We start from the raw sequence: 9271 nt of genomic DNA on the forward strand, positions 1-9271 counted from the left end.
TTATTTGCCTAACTTTACCGGGGCCACGTGTTTTGGGCTTTTAAACGTGCCATGATCATGCACCGACACTTTTCTTATTTTCCGTCACTACCTTTGAGTGCCGAGAAAACGTTCGATAACAGAGCTTGAACGCAAACGAATGAACGCAGACGAGAACGAGAGAGAAAGACGTTTATTAAACAAAAATAAATAGCAACCACTATTGGGCTTCGGATAGAAAGCCTAGACTAGGTCTATTGTATTGTCGAAGGTGGCTGGCTTTAGCGTAGGAGAACGTAGAACAGAAATATATACCTGCCTCCAGGCAGCGCATGCGGATGAAAGCAATGGACTTTGAAACTTGCAGGAAAAAAAAAAAAGATCCAAAGTGGTAACCGTCACACCATGAGACCACATACACTTCCGACGCCGGGAATCGAACCCGGGCCTTCTGGGTGAAAGCCAGATATCCTAGCCACTAGACCACGCCGGAACACGTACAGCGAAGCTCAGTAGCAGTTGCAAACTCAGCGCTATGGCTAAACAGACAGACAGACAAAGAACTTTATTGGTGGTCCCGAGGAACTGATTTAGGGTACCTCCCTTTTCAGGGGGTCCCCGTAGCCGTCGGGGGCCGCACCCACGTCGGGGTCGGAAGATCGTGGCCCTCCGCCCTGTCGCAGAGGGTCGCTATGGCTAAAGCTGCCTAATCTTCCCTCCCCCTCCGCTTCTCTCTCGAAACGCCATCTATTAGTTTCTTACTTCTTTCCTCCTGCCGAAGCTCAGTTATCAGCCCGTCTCCTGATATTTACGATATGCTTCAGCGTTATTTTTCTTTTGACAATATTTGTGAGATAAGTGACACAGCGGCAAAAGACGTGGAACAAATGGAGGAAAAATGCGAGCTCTGACTTGCATAACTGAAAATGGCATTCATATCGCGTTAGCGCAAGGCAGTTCATACTAGTGAAGACCAATGGCGATTTTTTTTTTTATGGCGCTAGCACCTAGCGACATTATGTCTCTAAAGGAGCACACCGGAAATCGGCCTCAGGCAAACGGAAGTTGAGGTGTCTCCGAAACCTGGATAATAATAAGCACCCATCTAAAAGGTGGTAATGGTTCAAGTCAAGTTCAAGGTAATGGTTCAAGGATAGATATGATATAGGAGCATAAGTTTAGTTAAGAAAAGGGCCAATTAACCGTCAGGTCTTTCTCATTATTATGTTGGATTAACTATCGTCATCAGCAATGGCTCGAGCGTCGTTGTCTTCTTCCACAGCTGGCTCGTTGGCGCCCCTCGGTGCAACCGCGCGAACGCGCTCGTGCCACTGCTCACGCATTCGTCGTATTCTTCCGCAGCTGGCTCCGTTTACCGCTCATCATTCCAGCGTAGAATTTCACTTCTCGTCTGTCGTCGTAATGGGGAGGCCTCGTTTACGGGGGTATGAGTCATTGCTTAAGAGGGTTTGAGCCATTCATTGTTTCTTTTTAACCGAAACCAACTGAAACCGCAAGCTCGGCTACTTGACCAATCTGTCTATTTCGGTAAAGTCCGCAAATTTACGGTGACAGTAATGAATATTTCCACGTTTCACCCCACCCCCAACACATACAACATCCGTCCCTTCGCCCTCCATTGTTTTTTGTTCTTTTTATTTTGTGCCTATATAACATCGCTATATGTGTGAAGCTGTCGAGAGCTTAAATCTATTTCTTCAGACTACCACCTGCAATGCAGAACCTTTTCGCAAAACAATTAATGCAAAAAGCCAAGCCCCCTTCCCCGTTCCCGGAAAACAGGAACAGAATTAAAAGAGAAAACAAAGACAGCACTAATGAAGTTGAGACAACATAGGTGGGACATTGGGGAGGGGGGGGGGGGGGTCGTTTACTGCCTCTCCGCTGCACTGGAAATTCGGGTGGCGCACTAGCCACCCGAATTACACGCAAGCACAAGCACAAGTCTTACGCGCAAGCACAGTTTATTGCTTGCGTCATCGGTTGCGACGTCACCACGTCGGCCTAGCTAGCTTTGACGTTGCCGGATGTCGGAAGCGATGCTGCCCCGAAGCGACGCGGAAGACACCGCGACCGTGTGTGCATGCAGAATAAGTTTCTGTCCTTTATTCGCTTCAGCTCTGCGATACTAGATGACAGCCTTAGCCGAGCGGTGTGCGAATGCGAGCGTGCGTGTCAAGACCCGCCGATGTCGCAGATGTTCTCAAGGCGCGCCGCAGACGTGATCGTCGCAGCTGCACCGGTTTGTGCACGGCTTCTGGCCTTAACGTCCACAATTTTAATACGGTCTAACCCCAATGAGCTTCTATAATGTAATACAGCGATCGTTGGAGGACAGTACGTGCAGTGAGCCCCAAGGGGGGGGGGGGGGGGCAGTGGAAGGGGGAGGGCTGATTGGTTTTCGCTTGATCGTGCGTCTTGCGTTGACAAACCCAATGGACCATAACTTTCGCTTCAAAGAATCGTTATACGATTCTTTCAATCGCATGCAAATATGCGATGTCGTGCTGTACCAAACGACTTCGGCAAGTCGTTTGTTTATTTTATTTATCCAATGATTATTGAATAAATATTCGGACTATTTGATTATTGCATAAATAATAAATATTATTGAATAAATAAATTCTGTTCGGACTTCCACTATTATGTCTTTACTGTGCGCCACGGTCGACGAGGGTGGGGAGGTATTTTGTAAGCGTCCGCCTAGTGGACATGTCCATTTAGTCTGCTGCTGAAGCTCTGATTGGCTGGGCTGGTGTGCGCGTCAGAAGGGGAGACAGGCGCCCCCAGACAATCAGCACTTCAGCAGCAGACAGAATAGACATGTCCACTAGGTGGAAACTTACAGAATAACCCCCTGGAATATTTGGGGGTCATACTGGGCTATAGGGCTGCAGAAAATAGCGCCTCTTCCTCTCCACAATCACTCTCTCATTACGTCATCGGGCTTCGCGTCACGCATTCGACCCTAGATGTAATGTTTCAATCCAGTTGCAACACCCAGGCTCACCGTCTTTTTTGTTTGGTTTGTTGTTACCGGCTATCAAAGGTTCAGCAGCATTCGTGGATAGGGCAACGCGCAGGCAGCTGCACCGCACCCGCTGGGTGCAGCGCTTGCCCAGTACTAAACGTACTCTACGAGCGCGCGCTCCCGCAAGCGAGGAGTGACCTCAGCTTGCACCGGCGTCCAGCTTTGGGTGCGGGCACGTTTGGCTAGGCCGGATAAGATAGAGAGAGCGCGACCGATATCTCCCGCACTCGGATGCACCGCCAGTTGCCGCGACCTTCATGCTTCCGGGATATAGAAACCGACCAGCGCACAATAGACATATGAGACTCCTTTACTTGACCGCCCACATCACCAGAATGCTCGGTTATTTCCTATCAAGTATGTGGCTCCTACCCACTATGTGGGATTGGCCAAGAAATGGATGTATTCCAATTTATAATGAGGAATAAATTTACGAATATATTTGGACTTAGCGTAAATTATCTGTTAAAATAAAGTCAGTAAAGTGAGCTCGAGTGAATAATAATTGATTTAAGAGTACACACACAAAAAAAGAAAATATAGAATTTAGCAGGGCGTTCGGGTGGATTCCATAAGAATTTTTTTGACAGCGGAGCAAACGTCCGTGTGGCTGAATCCCAAAGTGGAGGCCCCATACGAAAGAATAACAGGTTCTGGTGAGTCCAGGCCAAGCCTTCGAAGTGATAGCGATAACGGCCCTTCTTCCATTTGAGACCTCTTTCATGGCAGCGAGAATGTGAAATATTGATCCCGTAGTGACTGTTACTACTACTACTACTACTACTACTACTACTACTACTACTACTACTACTACTACTACTACCACTACTACCACCACCACCACTACTACTACTACTATTACTACTACTACTACTACTACTACTACTACTACTACCACCACCACCACTACTACTACTACTATTACTACTACTACTACTACTACTACTACTACTACTACTACTACTACTACTACTACTACTACTCTCACACTGGTGCAGAAACAATAAGCTACTCTCTAATGCTTCCAAAACTATGATATTAAGTTAAACGCGGAAAACGCAACATGTGCAATTTTCATACACCCTTCGGATGCTCCACTGCTCAGGGTCGATGAAATGAGAGATCTTGGTGCGTACTTTGACAAAAACGCTAAGCTTCTATTCACACGCTAAATATGCGCAACAACGCGCTCTTTGTTTGTTTGTCGTATATCGCAGGACTTCCAATCCCCTGCTGCCTTTCTGAAATTGTATTCTACTGTGTGCCTTCCACTACCAGAGTAGAGTAACCAGAGTATCCTCTGTAGGTTGGGGCGGAACGTGCAAATCTAGTTCACACCTAACTGAACGCGTCGAAAATAAATTAATACCTACTTTCAAGCACCGCTTTTCCAGATTTGGCGACCATAAATCCGGCCCTCTCAAGTATACCTCAATTCACACCTATAAAATCAAGAAGCATCAAATTAGACCTTCTGTTAGTCTGTAAGGGGGTCCATGGCATTTTACATTGTCCAAAGCTTCTTGATCATTGGCAATCTTCCGCGCCGCAAAAGTATACTGGGCAGCATTCCGCGTTTTCTCAGCGGCCTTGTTAATTGCATTAAAGACTCTGCTATGGCTCGACTCCAAAAAAAAAAAAAAAAAAAAGAAAAAAGAAAAACATCTAATGCGTATTCTGCCCGTATTCTGCCTGTCTCGACATATTTCAGGGTTCATTTCCTGTGTTTTGTATATATGTATATATAATCATGTTGTATGACTAACTCCGTTCTACGCCCGCCTCCCAGTTTTTTGTTTCCCTATCTATCTCACATTGTCTTGCCTGCCACATTTATCTTCTCTGTGCACTTTGTCGAGCGTATTACTCTTTTTTAAGTGCACCAGTACGAAGGCTCTGTAGCTGTTCCTGGGCACTATAATGAACGATTGATTGATGGAGTATTATATTATTATTATTATTATTATTATTATTATTATTATTATTATTATTATTATTATTATTATTATTATTATTATTATTATTATTATTATTATTATTATTATTATTATTATTATTATTATTATTATTATAAACAGGGTCACAAGTCTCCCTTGATTTATTGGACAACAGCGCCTCTAGCCGGCCAGTGGACTTTTGCAGACACTTTCGTATGCGATCCAGCAAACGGGGAGATCGTATCCATCTGCTCGACTCCTGAGTTGGAGAGGTGAAAGCAGCTGCTGATTTTTTCGCTGTCCATTTCTCCTCTATATATAAACCGCCACCGGACAGCACTGTCCACCAGTCGCGCTCTTCTGTTGGAACTTCCAGCTCGGTAATCTTTGACGAGAATCTCATCAGCGAATGCCTCAGGCGTCAGAGGCTATCTTTGTCCTGCGGTTCGGATGGTATCCGGGCCGCTATTATCAAAGCTTACGGCAGTATCTTTGTACCAGTGCTGGCATCAATATCTGACAACTGTCTGAATAATTTCAATTTTCCGTGTGCTCGGAAAACGGCTCGCGTTTTTCGTGTTTTTAGATCGGGCGCCTAAAAGGATGTCACAAACTATCGACTGATTTCTCTTCTCTCTGTCATTTCCAAGCTTTTCGTACTATAGCTATTCACAGTATATCATTGTTCATGCAGTGTAAAAACTGTTCTCGCTACAAATCAGCGTGGAGTTTGTTCTGGCCGCTCAACGACGACCAATCTTGTCAGCTTTATGATGCAGGTTTCCACACCCGTCACGCAACGGGAGCAAGTTAATGCTGTGCACTGTGACCTCAGCAAAGAATTTGACATAGTCTATCACCCCTACTGCTCATGAAGCTTGCACACTACGGTGTAGATGCTGCTTCTGAAGCTCTGCTATGCAGCTATCTCCTCGATAAGTCCTGCTTCGTGAGCGTCGATGATCAATCTTCCTTTGTAGATACGGTACCCAGTGATGTGCCCCTAGGATCCGTGTTAAACCCGCTTCTCTTCTAAATTTGCATCAAGGACGTCTCCTCAGCAATACAGAAATGTTCATTTCTTCTTGACTGCGATGACATCGAAATATTTAACGTGATACACAATATTGAGGACTGCCGCGCTCTGCAGTCCGACCCCCTCATTCTATGGATGGTGCCAGTTAAACGGGCTCACTCTAAATAGATAGAAAACTACAATTATATTCGCTGACAATATTATCTGCCCTTATTCTGTTTACTGTGCAGTGTTGACCAGCGTTGTTGAAATAAACGATCTCAGTGTGCTTTTTGATAGTACAACAAAAGGGTGGCTGCTTGGGCTGGTTGGTGAAACATTGTTTAGACAAGGAAAAATCCTTTTTAGTGCGCAAATCGTAGAAAGGAAGGAAGAAGGCGACAGGACAGAGCGCTCTGTCCTGTCGTCTTTTTTCTTCCTTCCTACGATTTGCGAAATAAAAAGATTTTTTTTCTTTAAATAATTTGATAGTACCTTAAGCATCTCCGCCCAATCTAAGCGCGTAGCTACACGAGGCCTGCGCACGCTTGGTTGTCTGCAGACTTACAAGGAAATTCCGTTCCCAACTTCCCTTCCTCAAATTGTTCACATCCACATGTCTTCCATTACTTGAATGCGCCTCAGTGGTGTGGAAATGACACAAGAAATTCAAGTAGCATATTATTCGAGCATGTGCAGAAGAGAGAGAGAGAGAAAAACATTTATTGAGCTCAAATGACGGCGTCTTCTCAGACGACGGACGGGGTGGTTCTCTGGTTTCGGGACCCATATACGACCAGCAGCTCCAGAAAAAGTGTATGAGTATATATATGAACATCGTTTTCTGGCTTCGCGCGCCAACGCATTTTAAACGTCCCCCATTTCCATCACTTAGCTGCAGACGTAGTCGTACGGACGTCCTCTTTTCATACAAAATAATTCATGGAATTAGTACATATTTGGATCCACTGACGTCTGTTTCACTGCGGGTTCCGCAGAAGGCTACCAGGAAACACAGGCTATTCCACTTTCCTGCCTCTTTCAGCAGACACTCGCCTCTCCACAGAATGCAAAATCTTTACAAATGTCATTTTCTCCATCTTGATATCTTTCAAAACGTGTTGTCTTCTTTCTAGCTGCTCTTGACTTCTCCTAGTTTCTCTCTCCTTCCGTACATGTTCTCCGTTTGTCAAACGTGTGTTACTGCTTTATTGTTGTTCATTATTGAGCTGTTTACCCAGTTCTTTTTAATATTCTATTCCTTATCACATAATGCTAGTCGTAGTTGTTTTACATTTTTACATTTTGTTTTCTTTTTCTGTGCACCAGCACCCAGGCCTCAGTGTTGTTCCTGGGTAAGCTAAATAAAGAATTGATTGATTGATTGATTGATTGATTACTTATTCGTTTATTTATACCTCAAGGCTCCTGGTGAGAGGGATGCGCGCCATGCTTACATACCTTTTATTTTTTATGCCAGGATCCTTATTGAAAAGTAAAATGCAGAAGCATCCAGTTCAATCTCGCAGAGTTGTTAATGACTGCAACATTTCTACATTTTGTGAATCAACAGAGAACACAAGCTTTGATGATGTGCTCGAAAGCGAGGATCCCAACACGGGTTACAACATTTTCCTTTCTAAAATTGAGGCTCCATAATACGATGCATCTGCTTTAGTTGAATCCATCTAAAACAAAAAAAGCTAGGAAGCTATGATTATCTAGAGAGCTATATAAAAAAATTGAAGAAAAAATTTACTATTTCACGATGTTCTGAAAACGAGGCATCGAGAAATCAGACCTGCAAAAGTAAAAATGGAATACTTTGCAACGAAGTTTGCAGATGAAGGAAATGACCAATCAAATATCTGGAAAACGTTCAGTAACCACAATAAATTTAACGAACATCATCCGCTGACTCAACTGACTTTGAACTGGAATGTATAGAGACATGTAGCAATGGTCAACTTATTTGATGAGCATTTTGGGGGGATTCAGCCAAATCCTCCTTCAATAATGAATGTAGTACTTCTTTTGAGGTCTACCTAACTAAAAGCGTGGTGCTTACGATTTCCTTCGGACTTACTGATTCTAGAATGCTAGCGAGGTCTACACGACTATTACAACTCTCAAATCTAATCCCTCCAAAGGTTTTTACAACATAAATGTCATTCCCATTAAAGCTGTAGCTTCAATCAATAGCATTCCTCTAGCACGCATATGCAACTATATACGGACAGCAGGTGTTTTTCAAGGCGTTATGAAAATCACGATAGTAATTATAATTCATAAAAGAGGAGACACTAACGACCTTGATCAATACCACGCTATTTGCCTCTTACATCTATTCTCCAAAGTCCCAGAACACGTCATTAACACGATATTATCAAGGTTTCTTCTTAATCACAGTGTAATTACCGACCAGCAGTATGGCTTAAAAAAATACACAGCAGAAGATGCGCTCAAGCACGCAAAATACACCATTGCGAATAACTTAGATGAGCGGCTTTCCACTGTAGGTATATTTCTTGATTTCAAGAAAACATTTGATCCTATTTAGCATGACATTCTATTATTTAAAATAACAAAGTATTGTGTGCGAGGGATAGCTCAGCAACTTACACACAGTTACTTGATCAGTCGCTGCCAGTGTACAGAAGTAAACGGAATTCGTTCGTAAACAGGTGCCATAAAATACGGAGTGCCGCAGGGTTTGATTATGGTGCCCATCTGATTTTTGCTTCACGTAAATGACTTCAATTACATTCCTTGAACGCAGCAAACCATTCAATATGCAGACGACGCAAACATATTTTTCGCAGAAAGAAACAGTCATAGCTCGGAATGAAAATGCAGCTCCTGGCTTGCGCTGCTATCTGCACGGATAAACGCAAACTGCATTTTAACTTTCGTAAAACAAAGTATATTTTTTTCTTGCGAATAAAAAAAATTATACGCCCTTCAACCTGCATTACGATGACAGGGCTCTAGAGCGCGTTTCATCGCAGAAGAATCTTGGTGTTGTTCTTGATGAGAATCATAGCTGGAATGCACACGTGCACGGCGGCCCTTTCATTTCAAGTTCCTCAGGCCTCTTGTACAAATATAAAGATTACCTGCACCTACGGTTTAAAATTGCGCTATACTATTCTCTTATACAGTCCCGTTTGCTGTATATCGCCTCCTTATATAGTGTTTTACTTCACAGCGTAACCTACAGATGAAGTACTATAACATTACAGGGATAGTACATACAGCTGAAGTACTACCTAATCGATTCTATAAAAA

General features: G+C 43.6%; 1 non-coding gene across 1 annotated transcript; it reads right to left on the minus strand.

The window, feature by feature from the left end:
- Positions 1-400: 400 nt before the first annotated feature.
- Positions 401-472, minus strand: Trnae-uuc (transfer RNA glutamic acid (anticodon UUC)). Its single transcript has one exon. It is a non-coding gene; the product is annotated as a tRNA-Glu (tRNA).
- Positions 473-9271: the final 8799 nt, after the last annotated feature.

This window comes from Dermacentor silvarum, chromosome 1 (genome assembly GCF_013339745.2).
Source record: "Dermacentor silvarum isolate Dsil-2018 chromosome 1, BIME_Dsil_1.4, whole genome shotgun sequence".
In the NCBI taxonomy this organism is placed as follows: Eukaryota; Metazoa; Arthropoda; class Arachnida; order Ixodida; family Ixodidae; genus Dermacentor; species Dermacentor silvarum.